We start from the raw sequence: 20,059 nt of genomic DNA, 5'->3' as shown, positions 1-20,059 counted from the left end.
TATTTATTTATTTATAAATATATATACATACATGTTTAAATTACTCTTTGAAATTTTTTTGACGTGACAACGTCTTAAATTAGGTTGCGGCTCGGAGTCACTCATGAAAAAGTGTAACGCCCGGTAACTTTACGATGCCCGTCCAGTGGGTCCGCCGCACGGGATCCGCACGGGATAAAGCAGATAACTGTGGGTCCGCCGCACGGGATAAAGCAGATAACTATGTTTATTCGTGAAAATGTGGAATGCTTAGATTCGTCATTTACAACAACTACAACAATAAAGGTAAATAATTGTACACTGATATTTCATTATCGTTAAACTATGATTGATTGATTAATTGTTAGATTGACACAAAAGTTGAGAAACTGAGTTTATAGGTTATGTCATACTATTGACAAATGTTGATAGTGTTAAGTAAATTATTAGTTTAAATCACTCTGCAATCAATCGTAATTCAGTCGATTGAGAAGAAACAGCGCGTATTGCTAGTCAAACATTTAAAATAACAAATTATAACCTCTAACCTGTCATAACAGTGCGACCAAACAAACGAACTAAACCGACCAATCACCACGCGCGGAGTTAGAATTTAACTGTGTTTAGCAAGAATTTCAAATTCCAATTTTAGTAAATGTTTTATTCAACTTTACCATTTACAATAACAAATTTTAATTAATTTCAAATTATGTACAATGTTTTAGTAAACAAAATATATTTCTATAGTTAAAATTTGTGCAATTCTTATTTTCATTCAATTCCTTGTGCCTATTGTGCAATTTAATAATATTCATATCAATAAATATTCTACCGAGAAAAAGACGTTGTCACGTAAAATCTTCGCCCGTAAAACCGACTTTACAGGCAACCATAATTTTTTTTGTTATTATTTTCTTCGAGTCTTTGTTTAGTTTTTTGATATTTAACACAATTTTTATATAAATCCGCAAACAATATGTAAACTTTACTACCATAATTATGATTATTGATCTATAAATAAGACGTATATTTTTTCATGCAATGTAATACTAATGAATTTAACTGGATAACGTGTATTGATAATTGGACTAAGATAGGGTATTTAATCCGACACGAATATACTGGCCGTTCTTTGTTTGAAATCAGTTTTTGACGATGGAGAGATTGTGAAAGAAATGAAGTTTTTCCGGATATATTACTAATGTCAGTGATACACAAAATTGGTAACACTACTTTTCGAGATCTGCAATCTGATCTCTTATTCAGCTAAATAACTATCCTAACACATTATTACAAACTAAGTTAAAATTAACAAATCCACCAGAGCGTTGTAACACGCTTGAGTCAGAAATTACAATCACCATATTGTGTGTCAACTTTAATATCTCTTAAAAATGCACTTAATAAAAAACTAAACACAACACTAATTAGGTCTGTCACATACTTTAAAAGTAAGCAATGCTTACGAAACAAGTATATTATTAAAGCTGTCTAATTTTAAAGAAATAGGACCTTATACATTTGCCATTAATATATTTTTTTTTTATAATACATTATTTTTAGAGGACTGAGCTCTAACGTAGTTTTTGGTATTAGTAACCTCAACACTCAATAGGTGTAATTTAGACACCACCTAAGTTTAAATTCTGTGAGTGGTAAGTTCTTGCCTAAAACCATTTATTTTTGTTTAGTTTTGTTAACAACATTTATAGAAGGTTGTTCTATTTTATTTTAATATATTATAATAGCAAATGTTCAGCATCGTGTTATCCCTTTTTAAAGAACTGTAATTCTGTCCTTGATTCAGTTTTCTATTATTATGCAATATTGTATGACTCTCATGTACAGTTTATCGTATTATAATATAATAATATATATATATTATTATCCTACTGTATAATGTATATAATATTATACAGTAGGACTGTTTTGTTAAGTTAGATAATGTAAAATTGTTAGGGAACCTGTAGTATTATTCCTGTAGCAATAATTTGGAGCAGGATATATCAATTATGCGTATCGAGTGGATAACCAATTAATAATTTAAACGTACCTCAAATCATTTCCTTACTAAACCTAAACATAAACGTGACTGTTGTGTTATGGATTTAACCAGTTAGTCTTGAAAAGTTAAGAACTAAGTAAGAATTTATATCATATTTCCCAATTCTATTTCATCTCTCATACACGATAGATAACGGTTCTGAGTGTAATACTAGATATTATCACATCGTCTTCTTCACAATACAGTACAAAGAATTGGACCTAGTATCTGGATACTATACTGTTACCTCTGAAATACCATAACAACTAGAGATTATACTACATTATGTAGAGATACTCTACATTATCGAATATATTTATTTTTGCAATATCTTAGAATATATTATATATTAAATATAATTTCCTTTAAATATAGTCCATAAAATTATATAATAAGCTTAAATAAATTAAGTCGTGTTCCTATTGAGTCTTATAGTTTCCCCATTAATTTAAAAAAATGCAATATGAAAATATTATTACTTTGTCCACGAAGATTTTGACAGAACTGCAAAAATATGACTAGTGAAAAATGTGTCGTTCATTTCCCCCTCCATTTAGATCAAAATGAAAACTAGCACAACTGAATACAGATCTTATAAAACTCCTTTTAAAATATAATATTTATCAATTAGTTGGTATAAAGTTTCAAAAAATTCAAAGACAATTACATTAGTTTTGTTATGTAAGTTCCGAGCAGCTAGAGTTTATACGGGTCCAGTTCCTATTGTTCCTTGCTCACCAAAGTTAATACATAACCATGACGAGCTACGGTATCTCCGTTTATTTAACAAAAGAACTTTATCCATTGTTAACTTTCCACTTGTTGTTTCTCCCTCCCTGCTCACATAAAACAAACATTTCTATTGAGTACATTAACTTTATTATACACGTTTAAATTCCCTATGATTTAAACAGTCTTATATTCGCATTAATATTGCAAGTAATTCAGAAGGCTTAAAGAACTATTTTTAATAATAACCTATGATGGTTTTATAATATATGTATACGCTTATTTTGTAAGCTATGAGTTAGTTATGAGAAACGCACAGTTAATGGATACAATAATCAATGCAACAATTCCTATAAATCCATCCTATAGAAATTAGTTTGCCTTGTTATGTTTCACTACAAGCCTGAAAAATTAACCCATCCTACCTACTTTTTTCCCTCCTTCCGCAAAGTTTTTATATTATACAACTGGCACTTAGCTAGTGGCTTCCAAACTTATTACACTAAAGCAAAGGGTTCATGCTAGAAATATTTTTATGCTATCCCGTTGATAGTATATAGTAGAATTACTTTAGTATTATCCTGCAATACTATTTAAACCTCATACTTTTATTTTCTTACACTTTGTGTTGCTTGTTACGAGATATTTATGAGAAAAGTACAGTTACGGAGTGCAAAATTCAATACATCATAAGCAATAAATCTGTGTCAACCAGATCGTTTTTTCTTCTCTAGTCGGCAGTACATGAGTATACCATTACCCAAAATGTGTCTGTCAATGCATCATAATTTTATAGGATACAATTAATACGAGTTTTTATAACTCGTATTTGGATTTCTATAATCGTAGTTGTGTACAATGAAGTAACAGTTACTTTTAAAATATTCGATTCGTCATTGGAAATAGGATGAAGCTTCGTGTGACCTCAGATGTAAGCTAATGATGTGACATAATAAAGGACAACAGGCAAAATTATGCTGATAACTTATAAATAGTTAAGGTAAAATCAATGGTAAACTTTTTATTTACATTGGATGCTGTACTGATTAATGACAACAAAATACATGATGTGCTAATTCTTACTTCAAGGTTCTCAAAATTTTCAATTAGAATTTCAATTAGAATTTCAAATAGGTTACCACTCTTACGTTACTCCTCGATGAAAAAAAGATTTTTGATGGAGTAACTAATTATGTTACAGTAAATAATGCTCCTGCTCATTACTGCCTTCATCCTACCCAGAATAATTTTTGGTATATAACTTTACCGTTGTTGAAATAGTATATATTTTGGATAAAGAGTTTCAAAATATTCTTTTTAATTCGTTCGCTTTTTCTGAATAACATCTTTAATTCAATATACAGCTCGATGATATATCTTATTTCAAATATTATGCTCACATATCGTTATATAAAGGAGAGAATTAATTTTGAAATCCACCTACAATGAGAAAAAATAGGTAAAAAACAGTTACACTAAGGTCTGCTCTTCTCTCCAAAAACTTAAAACATAGAGAATACCTTAAATGGTGAAAAGTTATCTTTCGAGAAGTTTGAAATATTTAAATTCTCCTCGTCTGCCTGTCGGTCCACACGATACCTTGAAAAATACTGACATCAAATGATGCGCAACGCTTCATATATATATACATACATATATATATATATATATATATATATATATATATATATATATATATCATTTAAATAAACATTGAATCGCAAAAAGTACTTGCTCCGCCGGGACTCGAACCCGGATCTCTCACTTGGCGGGCGAATGTGCTACCAATACACCACAGTGCCCTCACTTTTTCCGAGTCAATTATTTTGTATTTGGCCCTTTATTTCACATATGTGTTTAAATAACTAAACTAACATATGATCGGAAGACTAGATACCTGTCAAATGACTTCTATTTACATTCATTAAATTTGTATAAGTGGCAATAGCCTAATTTAATTTCAATAAACATTGAATCGCAAAAAGTACTTGCTCCGCCGGGACTCGAACCCGGATCTCTCAATTGCTGGGTGAATGTGCTACCATTACACCACAGAGCCCTCACTTTTTACGATTCAATTATTTGGTATTTGGCCTATATATAATATATATATATATATATATATATATATATATATATATGTATATGTATATATATATATATATATAGAGATAATGTTAACCAGCTTCAAGATGTTAATGAAATTGAGAAGGTTATAAGTGAAAATATTACAGTAATTTATGATGAACAAGCACCAGTAGTATGCAAGAAAGTTACCGAGAAAAAAATCCCGTGGCTGAATGATGAAATCTAACAACTGAGTAAATTGAAAAAAGACTGTCACAAAATATTCTGGACTTCAAGGAAGCAAGATGATTGGGAAAACTATAGATTGATTAGAAATAGACTAAACGGGCTTTTGTGGAAAGAAAAGAGAGAGTTTTTCAAAGACAAACTTAGTTCATCAAGAAATCCCAAAGACTTCTGGTCTGTTATGAAAGAAAGCAACGCTGTTTCAAGTGAATATCACCAAGAAAACATCGCATCTCACTTGAAGGCTGAAGATATAAATACATTTTTTGCCGAAATGGGATCCAAACAAGAAATTGATTGTGATGTAATGAACATGTTCAAGCAAAGCAGATTAAATGAAACGCTACAAAATCTACGTTTACACCTGTCAGTTCAGATGACGTGATATCAGTGATGAATGAAATTAAATCTAAGGCAGTTGGCAGTGACAATATTTCTATAGACATGATACGCACTGTAAGTTTTTATGCCAAAGAGGCCGTTACACATCTTGTAAACATGTCTCTTCAATTTGGAGTGTTTCCTGAAAATTGGAAACTAAGCGTAGTAAGACCACTACCAAAAGTTACTAAGCCTGTGACAGTAGAGCAATTGAGACCTATTTCTATACTGCCAGCCATGTCTAAGGTACTAGAAAAGATCGTAATTAGGCAAATAATGTCCCACGTTGACTCAACAGATATCTTACCAAAACAACAATCAGGTTTTAGAAAAATCACAGTACATGCACAGCCCTGACAAATGTAATATGCGACTTACTAGATGCAAAGGACAAAGGAAAATATAGCTCTCTCATTATGCTGGATTATTCTAAAGCCTTTGATTCAATACATCATGAAATGTTATCTGAAAAACTGAGTTATTTCGGCTTTGACGAAGACGTGGTTCAATGGATCAGGTCTTACCTGAGTTGCCGGCACCAGATCACCAAGCTGGGGGACGAATCTTCAACACAACTGTTGAAAACAAGAGGTGTACCTCAAGGTAGTTGTCTTGGACCAATTTTGTACAATTTGTACACGGCTGATTTCCCGAACTGTCTTCAAAGTTGCACTGCTCACTTGTACGCTGACGATTCACAGCTGCATATTTCATATGAGCGAAGCCTCATGGAATCCGCCATTGATAGGATAAATTCTGATCTTAAGGGAGTTATCAGATGGTCCTTTGCCAATAGTTTGGAATTGAATGTGAGTAAGTGCACAGTTCTTCTCACCGCTCCAGCAGAACTAGTACAGACCTTGAATGTGAATGGGAAGGCGGTTGTTATGTTCGATGCGAGCCTTAGGGTTTGCGAAAAAGCAAACACTTTGGGGCTTGTGTTGGACAGTAAACTTTCGTTTTCAGACCATGTCACTTACACTATTCAGCGAGCACTGGGCATATCAAAGGGTCTGTACAGGTTTAGAAGCATTTTTACAGAATCTGCTTAGATACATCTAGATAATTCACTGATCCTATCAGTATTTGACTATTGCTATCTTGCCTACGGCAACAGTTTATTGAGGGAGGATCGGGATCTAATCCAGAGACTTCAGAACTCTTCCGTGAGGTTCATTTTCAACCTTAGACGCTTTGATCACGTATCCTCTTTCAGAGAAGAAATCAAGATGTTGCCGATGGAGGAAATGTGCAGGATTTTCAGCGGCTATATGGTCCACAAAATTCTTTCCCTTAATGAACCGCGATACCTAGGTGAGAGGTTCTCATTTCGGGCGGAGGTGTCTCAGAGGGAGAGTCGCCATGGTGGAGCGCTGCACTTTCCAAAAGTATCAAAAGAGTGTGAGAGGAAAAGTTTTTCATTTTTTGGCCCAAAATTGTATAATGACCTCCCGCATATCCTTAAAGAAAACATATCTGTAAATACTTTCAAACGTAGATTAAGAAAAATGCTCATTAGTATGTAAGTATGTCACTTGTAATTTATTTATATCTTAATGAAACTATGTATTGACTTGAGTTGTTCTGTAAATCAGTGTACCTGAGAAACGCTTCAAAATAAAGGCATTTTTATTTATTATTTATTTATTATATATTTTAGAATTGGCGCTTTTGACTATATAAGGGTTTTACATGTATAGCAATTTGTTATAAAGTATAAATTAGCCTATGTCACCTAAACAAGACATGATACGTTTAGTGTGAGAGTGTAGGCAGACTGCTGTCAGGGCTATGCAGCGACTCTTCACTACATCAGTCCAGGCACAGTTTCTCCACGCCGTTGTGAGCGCAACAGCTGCGGTGGTCAGAACCGCCTGTAACAGTTAATGGATGTTCAACCATTACCAACACGGATATTACATTAGAGACTATCCGTATAAACTACTTAATTAACAGTATTTCAAGGACACAGATCACAAACACATTTTATATGACCTTAATCGTACAGTATACAAATGAGTCGTTTAAAAATAAATCATTACTAAATACGTAAATATATATTGTAATATATAATTATAGATTTTGCTAGTAACCATTATTTTCTATTTCTATTCATATATATATATATATATATATTTATTTATATTAAGTACTGTGAGACAGATTCACTCAGCAAAAACAACAACCGCGTAAGGAAACTACTGTTTTTAATGCCTCCAGTAAACTTCATAGAATGCAATATGAATGCACATTGTAACCATTGTTGTTATACGGGTAGTTTGTAGTGAAATATGACTGCAAAGCGGATTACAGTTACTTCCATGATTCCACACCACATTGTTATTTTTGTCATGTTTTAAATAAACTAGACGATTTAGTAGGAAAATCTTGCTAATAGTTGATTTGTAAAAAGTAAATTGAATATTTAATGCATTTAAATTCTGACTAATGAAAAGTTAATTGTATGTAGGCTCCTTTCAAATACATTAATTGTGTACTGAAAATTACATTTTTATATAATATCCACGTACAAAAGCATTAAAAGCAAGTTAATGTTAATCCAAAAATAATTTTGCATCTCGTATATTAGCTGTACAGGAGTTAGGTGGTTCACTTTTGAAATGTAATCTATTGCATTACATATACAAGATATAGACGTTTAAAGAATAAACATTAACACAAAATAACACTCACTTAAAACAGAAAAATTGTTTGTAGAAAAGAACCATTGTGAGAGGGTGATTCGGAATCTAGTTAAATAAATAAACAAATACCTTAAATTTACCAGATCTGTTAAAATTACGATTTAATCAGTCTTATTAGATTATGTGCCCTTTATAAAGAGTTATATGTGCGTATAATCAATTTGTTCAGATTCCTTCATTAATAATATCTTTATAACGAATTTAAATTGAACTTTTATACATTAATTTATAAACTGTTATAAAATTATACAGTAATAATACCCTTTTTACTTATCTATCAACAGTATGCTATAGAAATAGTCCTGTAATACAATTCATCAAGTTTTGAAAGTCGTTTATGTAGCCTAGCCAATAACAGCGTCAATGTCAAGGATGAATGAACAAGCGTCTTGGCATGAGGATGATACATTCTCTTCAATACGACATTGTGTTACGTTGTTGACGGATGGCTGAAACAATATTGAGTATTATTGCATTGTAACCTCTATTTAAATACATGTAAGATATAATAAAAGAATACATTAATGAGTCAGCTTTCAATTGGTGCCTTCGGTGTTGGTGGAATAGTTACCGCTTTGTATACCTTTTTACACACCAACACACACACACACCACACACACACACACACACACACACACACACACACACACACACACACACACACACACACACACACACACACACACATATATATATATATATATCATTAAGGACTCAAGTAATTAAATACACAGTAACAAGGTGCAACTTTAAATATCGCCCATACAATTTAAACATGCTAATTGGGGTTTCACTTTCTTACTGTCGAAAAATAATAAAGTAGTAAAGCGTACCTTAATTCAAACCGTAATGGAAATAAAAAAAGATATTTAGATAAAAGTTTCTCTTAATGTAATAAAAAAACATACATTAGTTCTATCGTAAATTTTGAAAAAAATTATGGGAGAATACATATAAAAACTGAAAATATCATATACAGGGTGTCCAGCAACCATTCGAACAAACTTTGCCACATTGTTCAGCAGGCCAAAACTAACAATTAATGCAATTTAACAGGTGCCCTATTTCGCTTCGTTTAGCGTCTGTCTGTCTGTATGTGTTTTTTGGGAAATAAATAACTACTAAAAAACCACTTAGGATACAGAATTCAGAGTCAACAGTTATGTTAACCTAGTGTTGGTCCATTTCAGTGAAAAAATAAAACAAATATCTCATTGCATTTCAAAATGGCGGCCGTTCAAAATTTTCAAAATTGTATTAGCTTTGAAACAGCTACTTTGACAACAAATTCACCAGGATACCTTTTTTTAGCGTATTTTAATACCAATTCAACAATTTTTGTTTCAAAAAGATTTAATAACAAATAACTGAGTTACAGCACCAAACGTAAAAAACAGGTTAAATCCATGCATTGCAAGTACATACAACAATGTAGTGGATTTTTACGAATAAACTTTTTAAGGTTCTTTATTAGAATAGTGAATAATATTATAACCTAAAATTTAATATTTGTTTTTTAAATTTGTTAAATAAGTTTTAAATAAGTTAAATGTGGCAAAGTTTGTTCGAATGGTTGCTGGACACCCTGTATAACCTAAACGTACAGTTGTGAAACATATATTTTTCGTGGAAGTTTTGTTATTCAATAATCACTATACAGTCCAATATTGCTTGAGTTCAGTATGTTTTATGATTGTTTTTACCATCAACCATAAATATAAAGCTTAGTGGTAAAATGAGGATTGTGAAAAGATTTATAAATATATAATCAATTCTTTGTATGGTTAGAAAATGCCAAAAGACCTTTACAATAAATTTTGAATCAATATTGAGAATCGAGGTCCAGCATACAGTTTCTCACAGATCATACGCGATTTGTATTTACTTTTTTACGTCATTTTTAAACATACTTAGAGAGGGTTATCGTATTATAATGTACGTTGTTATCAAATGGATATGGTTTATATTAGAGTGTTTACCTAAATATTCCTGTCGCTTAAAAAACATTTGCTGGTAATATCCATTTATAATAAGTCACAGGTACAAACTTGCAAAAAAATTTTATATTATTAATTTTGTAAATATTGATGTTAATTGCATTGATGACATATGTTTTGATAATCCATTTGAATTTAATTATATGATTTTTATTGATATAGACGACGTCGTTAAATATGTAAAAGAAAATAAATTTTATTATTTAAGTCATCTTCAATCAGCATCTTCAATATAATAATCAAAAAGTATTTAAACAATATTCAGTGGAAGTTTTCTATTTAAAACTAAGATTAATGTTACCTAGATATTACTATTAAACATCCTGAAACCTTACAACATCAAACAGACTAACTGTAGTGAGTTGACATCTATGATTTGTAAACTATATAATTATTATACGTTCATAACTGTTTTGTTCTTGTAAGAACTGTAAATATTTGAAACAACCTTAGTATATATACGTAATGGAATGTAATAACAATTAAACTTCTAAACTACTAGAGACGTTTGAAATATACCAATCTACTAACTAATCCGGAAGGAATAACTTAAGTTCATTTGGTACACTAAACGTACTTCGATACAACTTTACGGAATACAACTTCCTCATTTGTGACTGCACTTTAATTATGTCACCAGATCTATCCTACTGTTTACTGCAAATATATATATCATATCGTATAACGTATTGGTTACGCACAACAAAAGCCACGTTTTAGGAGAGTCATCTTTGAAGCGTAATACAAAAAAATGCAATCCTCAAAGGTGCCGACTCAATTAAAACGCAGCAAACAATGAGAGAATCATTAAAAGTGCTTTCAAGTTTTCTCTTATAAATTGCTTTTACTTCATTTTAAATATAAATCATCACAGAACTCATTCTTTTCTATGTGTAAACGATGTTTCATGTCAAAATTTAAGTCTTTAGGAAAAGTATTCTCGAGATTTCTTACGAGTAGTTAAGGTAAATATATTACTATGTCCTATGATACAATCACGTATGTTTATGACAGACATATATACAAAAATCAATGAAATTTTAGGGCAATTTTTCATATTTACATATAATACGATAAAGCACTTTGTTTTTAAAATAAAACTAACGATTTTCACTGCCATTTTCAGCAAGCAAGCGAAGCCTGATATTCATGAATACAGAATTATACTACTCTTTAAAGAATTCCGAGCCGAGCGCTGTTCAGGTATTTCACTCTGTGCCTCTTAATTTGAAACAATTTAAGTTCTAACCAATTTACTTAAATAGCGGCAACGTTTCACAGAGCCTCTGGTGTTTTCTGTTTATCATTTACTTTATGAAAGTTTCTGAAACTGGATTCCTATTAATGTAGTATTATTATTTGTATTAAACAGTTAGCTTTTTCGTGTGACTTTCTTTTCGTGAGATATTAACCTTTTTATGTATGAAATTTATGTTATAATTTGTTATGTGTTAAATCTGTATTTGAGGTGAATAAGTGTACCTTAATAAAGTGTCATATTTACTTATCTCTTACACGATATAAAAAAAATTGAAATCATTTTAATTCGTCTGAGCGTTTACGAAGCCTACCGTTCTAGGAAGTGGAACATTTTCATTTCCATATGTTTCCCACACAATATTTCGAGAACAAACTTAGTACCTATAAACTTGAAACCTTCCTTAAATTTCATTTCTTTATGTGGAACATCAAGTTCAAAGGTGGCGCATGTCACTTCATTGAATTCGGCCAAATATTAACGAACATTTTAATATTAGTCCCAAGGGTAATTATGATGGTAACAAGTACATGGTGCGATAAACTAATTAGTAAACAGCAATGAGTACGCTCACGTATTACCAATTGATGTTTCGTATAGTGGACTTCCATACCCCATTGTATAAATGTATTTCAATAGAGATAATTAATTGATTTTTGATATTACCAATTCGTACATGGGATTTCGTGACGCACTACAAAAGCTTTTAAAAGGGAGAATAAATTGATTTATACATTATTAAGTATGTATATTTTAAGCTTTTAAAAGGGAGAATAAATTGATTTATACATTATTAAGTATATATTTTAAGCTTTTAAAAGAGAGAATGAATTTACTTATACATTATTAATTATACATATTTTAAGCTTGTAAAAGTGAGAATGAATTGATTTATACATTATTAAGAATATATATTTTTTTTTCACATCATTGCTCGGTGATAGCAAACTCATCTTTTGTCTGTATTTCTGTATATTGCTAGATAGAATTGTTCTTTGAAGTTTTGTATTTAACGTCATTTAAACTTGGACAACCTCGCGTCTTGCTGGATGTTTTTCTCTGTGAAATGTAACCGAGCCTTTACGTAACTTATCGATCAAATTTGACTGATAGTAATTGAAGTATATCACTCAGTAAACTGGAAGGTTGTTACCAAACTTATTTCTTCAGTATTCACCTTCATTCAATAACTTTTAGTCAAATTCATGGAATAATGTGACCTACGTCAAACTTGGCATTGCATATATAGAAACAAAAATTTTTCAGTCCCTTAATTTTTCTGAATGTTAGTAAATTAATAGTATTATGGTAGAATACGATAGCAAAAACCCATTCGTATATATAAAATCTCAAAAATTTGTACATCGTTATGAAACAAAATATGGTAACTCCAAATTAGTCCACCTAGTAATATTGGATGTACAATGTAGCCAATTCAACCTATTTTGCTTGGATCCTAAAATAATTCTCATTGATGTGTATCTTTAGTGATAAGTTGTTGAGTATCAATATCTACATCATTCCTTAATCTCTTACATTAACTAAAAATAAAATTAGAAAATTTCAGCTAATCAGTGTTATTAAACAAATGAAGTCGTTAAAGCATCCAAAGTTGAGTAAAATTATTGGTTATGTTAAATGGTTAAAAGTTACATGAACGTAATAAAATACATCTATAACTTACATTAATTTATGACGTAATAAACATACCCTAAATATATGTCCATAAATATAGATCGTTTTTGGTATTTTTTTAAACGATAATAATTTTCTAGTTACGTTCTGTTTGCACAGTCTTCTGATAATTAATGTTATGACATCACTATAATAGTGCGTTCTTACTAAGTAGTCCATCAGTATAGATTTAAAATTTACGAGGGAATAAAAGAAATGTTAATATATAAACATATGTATATTACATATATATTATACATAACATAACATATATAAAATATATAATATAACATATATATTATAATACAATATTATGACGACGACTATTCTGGAATCATCACTCAAATATTAAGTTCTTGTGAGTTTTAAGAATGTTATAATAATATGTTACGCTAGACTTAAAACATTCCATCAGTTGTTTAATTGAAAATGTTACATATTTTTCTTAAAATGTTGCAAATTAATGTTGGACATGTTTGTATTTTTAATCAAAGTGAATTATAAATTATACAAAGGATTTAATTATTACGCCATAGAATTTTCGTGTTATGTCTCAAGTAAGGTGTAATAATTATTTATAATCCTAATACTTTTACTTTTTTAACGATGTCATATATGTATAATATATTATTCATATATATATATATATATATAATTTTGTAAAGTATATGCTAAAGTAAAAGTTGTATTAAATTACTAAGATTTATTACTTTAATAAAATTTTTATCTCGTGTCTAGCATAGAAATCAAAATCTAAAATTTTAATTTTGTGTTTTGAAAAGTTGATTATGCTATTTCATTACTTATTTTCTAAATAATTGAACGAACTTTTTCCGAAAGCACCGTTAGATATAATTCATATGAACAGGTATTTTTGTAACTCCTATCCAATCAACTGACCGACATATCTTATACACAGGACTATATCTTTAATTAATTATCTCTGAACGCTAGTTTTCTATTTTCCTAGTTTCTTTTTGTAGTCCAGAAGTGAAAGAAACTTGTCTCTTATCAGAACTGGAATTCCTTACCACTCATAAACTTTATCACATCGATCGTTTTATTTTATCTAACCACAATAATGTTTCTCTACATTCGTTAATAATTGTATATGCCATGTGCAATGATTACGGGCTTGCTTGTGATACAGTGTAAATTATTTGTACAGTCTAAGTTGGTTTTAACACACATTTTATGTACACTAACTAGCTGTGTTTGTATTATGTTGTTTGATGTCTCTGACTCAAACCTGAAAGAATAATCCTACTTTTGATGAGTGGATATGGTGACCGTTTACGAACATATGCTTAGGTTCTGCAATTATTTAATTACAATTTCCTAGACAGACATCGATATCAAAGTCTAGAGTACGTATAACAGTACAATGTTTCGAAGAAACTGGCAGTGTAAAAAACCGAGAAAGAAGTGGTAGACCTAAATCTGCTACAAATAAACGAGAAACTATTATACGTATTTTAAAACAAAACTATTTTAAATTACTTCAGAAGCTTTCGGAAGATGATTTTGATAGAAAAGTTCGAAACCTGTAGAAGAATAATGTATTGGTCTGAACAGGAACTAAATATCCTATCTAAGGTTGTATTTTCAGACGAAGCACCTTTACACTTCACAAATATTTAAGTGCACATAACTACCGCTATTGGAGCGATAAAAATCCTCACTGGATGAGACATAGCCATACACAGACACGCAGAAATATTACCATATCTAAAAAGACTGTTTAGAGAATCAGCTGCCAGTTCTGCTTGAAGATCTAGCACTTGAAAGAAGACAACAAACGATATTCTAATATGATGGTGCACCGGCACGTTATTTACAAAATGTTAGAGAGCAATAATTGGAGATACGCTTTGCAGGCAGATGGATTGGTCGAGGTGAACCAATTAGTTTGCATCCTAGGTCCCCTAAATTAAATCCTTTGGATTATTATCTTTGGGGTTATTTAAAGCTACTGTATACTGATGATATCCGAAAAGCTAAACGTGGTTCCATTGAATGAACTAGATTGTGTAAAAACATTATCAAGGTAATAATTTTGAACACCATTTATAACGTTCCTGTGATAAACATATTTTCTGTTTTAATTTTCATGTGCGTTGATTAAATAAACATGAATATTTTTATTAACCTAGCGTTTGTTTATTATTGGCCCAATTGAGATCATACTCTTCAGAATTAAATTCCTCTACAAGTTTAGTTAAAAAGTTTGTGTGTATATCACCCATGAAATAAAGTGAATGTACTTAAAATCCAGACAGGGCATGTTTTGCGGTACATAACTTTGCATATTTTGTCTCATATCTCCAACATTGTTACTTTTACAAGCCTGGGACTTACTTTATTCAATTTGTACGTTTTTAATTTATATAATCCAATAAATTTCAAACCTAACCTATGCCATAAAAACATAAGTTTCACTTTATTCCTAGAAAATCCACCGACATTTTTCGCTAGCCGTAGTTCAGTAACAAAGCGTTTCTGTATTGTATGAACATTTTTCATTACTTTGAGGAGAGGACCACCTTAGAAGTTGGTCGGGTTACTCGTGGGACACTCAATGTAGCTTATTATTATTAAGCTTAGGGTTAGGTTAAAGATCCACTATCCATATAGATCCATATGGATAAGATCCATATAGATCCACTATATGGTCACGTCCGCCTCACCGAGTCACGGTCCGTATCCTCACCTTGTCTCCCACTGATGGCCGAGTGTACTGTAGAAGGTAATGTGTAAGTTAGTGAAGCGTAAAAACACAGTTATGTTCTGTCCAATCAGGCACTTTACCTCACCAACGGATCACCAAAATACCCCGGTTTATTTTCTAAACTACATCCCGTTTTATCGATAAAATTAAATATGTAGTATTCGTTAGTTTGAATTTGTAAATAGGACAATAATGTATTGTAAATCACACAAAATTATTAAGAAACCCTCATTTAAAATTTAATACAGGTACTTTTGAGAATATTAGTACACAATTATCGAAAAATGATCATGCCAAGTAAGTTTTTATAAAAATTTAAATACATATTTTAAACAAGGTTATACATATTTTTTGCTATGTTACAAGTACTTAACAGCTAGTCCATTAAATTATTTTCTATTTTTCCGTATTTTCACAAAATTTTTTTTTATCCCATGGATTTTATAATTACGATGACATTAAAACACATACAGTGTTCTATACAACAATTGATTTAGTATTAAAATTACAAGACGTATAATTTTGTATCTTATATATTTAGTATTAGTTTATATTAATTGCTCCTATTTATTATATTTTTCAGCAAAAATATTACTTTTAATTGTATATGATACTAGTTTAACAAGATTTATAACAGAAAATTACTGTAAATATATGAGAGAACAGTTCATATCCCTTAAAACAGTTATTTTACGATTAACTAGTATCACTTAGATTATAATTCGAACTATATCATAGAATGAATGTAGTATAACTTATTGTTCTGTATTTAACGCGTTTTTGTTACTAAGTATTCCGGTATTTTGTATTTTGACCATATTAATTGCAAAGGTAGGAGTACGCCAAACCTCCTGTCATAACATGCTACACTTAGTTTGTATGAAAAAAAGTCTGTAGCTAATTTAATTCCCGTGATTTCGTGCTGTAAGATAGAAAGATACAATAAAGAGTTAAGATACGAATTACATAATTTATATTTGATTCTCGTAGAAATTAAATCTTGTGCAAAATTAATAGTCAACATTTTTCTCGGCTTATCTTGTGACATGATACATTCAGTTTGTGAATTAAATTGGGCCTCATGTCACTATTTAAATAAAAAATTTAAGCACAGCAAGTGAACATAAAATTATGTTGTATGTGTCGGGTTTATTAGGCAATATTTGTTAGTACGTCATATGTTTGAAACTTTAATGCGCGTATTGGATTTGTTAGGAATTTAAATACTATTCCGCTATTTTCTCGTTAAAATCAAGTTCAGCCATGGAGTGACATGCACTATCATCAAACTCAGAGTTCCTCATAAAGAAATAAAGCTTAAGAGGCAGATATATACACAAACAGACAGAGTGGACGAAATATTTTTAGCGCCATGAATGATAGAGTATGCTAGAGATACGCCATTAAATATTTCGTCAGTAAAAGAATTTGCAGATGCTACAGAAGTAAATATAACCTTCATTTCACATAGAGGACTGAAGCTGCTAACAACAAGCGAGGGATCCGGCGAGAAATCTCATTAAAGGACGGAACACAATGAGTCCTTGATTCTGACGGCACAGAAGAAAACTGTGATTGTCCGAAGACTGCTAGACGGCAGCTTTAATTATGGAACTGCACAATTGCACAAATTGTCATTGTAACGACAAATATTTCTAATCACCTTTCATGTAGGAAAGAATTTACTAGAATTCAATTAAGTTCGTTTCATTATTCAAACTATAATTAAATTATATATTACTAAATATAAATTATATATGAATAATAAAAAGTGCGACAATAAAATTGATGGACAGCTTTATATTACTTTAACCATCAAAAAGAATAAAAAATCCATGTTGTTAGTGCACATAAAGAACTATTTTACACGTATCGAGTTAAAAGATGGCAACCCTCAAGGAGTCGGTGGGAAAGCGATAATTTAATAAAAGCTTAAATTTCTATTAGTAACATACAGTTTTAGTTTATTTACTTATCCTTCATACGTTAGAAGTCGAAACATATTTGCATAAGAGGCAATTAACGTGCACAACTCAATTAAAATGTTCATGCACAATAACAGCTGAATAAAAAAAAGTATATTTTAAATTACAACCAACTAATATTTTCATGTTTTATTCACATTGTAAACCGTAGAAATAAAGAATATGGGGTATAATATTCTTTAAATAAAACTATGAAAAACTCGATATTGAAACAAAGCAGGAAACGAACTTCACCAATTTTGAGTAAAAGTAGTGACGCGGGTTTTGATGATAGTGGGGAAAGTTGTAATCACCGTTGATAATAAGTTCCTATTTTTCAATCTTGCAACAGATTAATCATAAACAAAATTATGACCTTAAACAAATTAGAAATTTACAGTTAATTTAGTAATTTAGTTATTTTTTGCATTATGCAATTGATCACGGGATTATTGTATAATTTATATTTTCTACAATCGGCAATAAAATGATATTAGAACTACTAATATTTTCCTTAGTAAAAATGACTTGTTTGGGGAATAATTACGGTATATATTTTAACAACGAATCGAAATAAAAATAAGCTTCATAACTTTTAACATAAACATATGTTCAACCTAGCTTGCCTTTTATACTTCTCCACGCATATAAATTTCAGTACGTTGGAGCTCTGTAAAAATTTCAAAACAAATAGAAATAAAAGGTTCTACTATGCTAAAACTAAATGCAATGAAAATTTTAATTCTCTTCAGTGAAAATAAATAAATATCAAATATAAATTCAATTTGTTTTTCGTCTATGGAGGTTATTTTAAAAGAATAAATGCTAAATAAATCTCAAAACCTTGTCAATATTCTTAAAGTAAGAAGGGCTTTATATAAAATTACTGCAAGTTTAAAATATATACTTTGACAGATTAAAATATAAAAATAATACTCTAAGAGCCTCTATTTTTACACCTAACGTCGTTTCAAAGTAAAAAAATTAGGGTATAAAGTGACTATTCTGATTTTATACTGTTGATACCAAACTCTAAATATCATTTGCCCTCACATTCACTCTTATTATTGTATAATCACTTTGTGTGAAAATAAAAACATATGTAACATTACTGTTACAACATACATACAAAACAATATCTTATACTGTGATCCAAACAATTCGTGGATTTAAATTTAGCATAACATGTTATTGACACATTCGTAAAACGATAAGAATTTAGTTTTGTTTGTTTGTTTAAGAGATACCGTTTTAAGGTGTTTGTAATATGTTCACATTCCCTTCTTATGCAAGTAAACTTAAACTCTATACTGATGTGCTAAAGATACACTAGAAACACAACAGGTATCTCTCAATTATAACTAAATGTATGTAAAATAATATGTTTATCTTTATTTTACTTGTAGAACTTTACAATAACATATTATTGGTTATTCTATAAAATATAATATAAAGTATTTTATAGAACAAAATCTAAACCTACTTGTAAGAACGCAATATTGCAGTGATTTCCTGCCATTAACTAATGACTGTGCAAACAGAACGTAACTACATAATGAAACCCGCTAACACACAATTATACTAAAATCTAGTTATGGAACATGGATTAATCATTTTACCAATGTCTACTTGCCTTTGAATCACTAGAATATACATTTTCATTTAGTTGAAATATTTTCCACATCTAAGTATATACTAGATTTTAGTTTAAATTTTAATGACTGGTTACTAATTCTACTAAAAATAAGATTAACTCTAGTAATTTTAATAATTTAAAAAACTCATAAACGTAGTCAATAATATTACTCAACGTTGAATGCACTAACGATTTCATTGTTTAATAACACTGGTTCACTAAGTTGTTCTACTTTTATTTACAGTAACGTAAGAGATTCAGGAATGATGTTGATATTATTACTTGATAACTTATCACTCAAGGAATACACATATGGCGATTATTTTAGGATCTGAACAAAGTATGTGAAATGGACTACTCCTCTATTTTACAACCTAAATTGATAGGTTGAACAATTTGCACCTACAATGCTTTATTGCACCATAAGCACAATTTTGATATTTTTTATATATTCGTAGATTTTTTTGTGTATTAGTAATGTAATATATATCTATTATATATATATATATATATATATATATATATATATATATAATACTTTATTTATTAATAAAGGATAATTTTTCTAAAAAAATTAATTTAATATAAACGGCTTTACCGATTTTTACCAAATTTTATATGCATAATCGTTAGGTTTGACAATCGGTTACT

This window comes from Homalodisca vitripennis, chromosome 5, assembly GCF_021130785.1.
Source record: "Homalodisca vitripennis isolate AUS2020 chromosome 5, UT_GWSS_2.1, whole genome shotgun sequence".
NCBI lineage: Eukaryota > Metazoa > Arthropoda > Insecta > Hemiptera > Cicadellidae > Homalodisca > Homalodisca vitripennis.
This window is presented reverse-complemented; position numbering follows the sequence as displayed.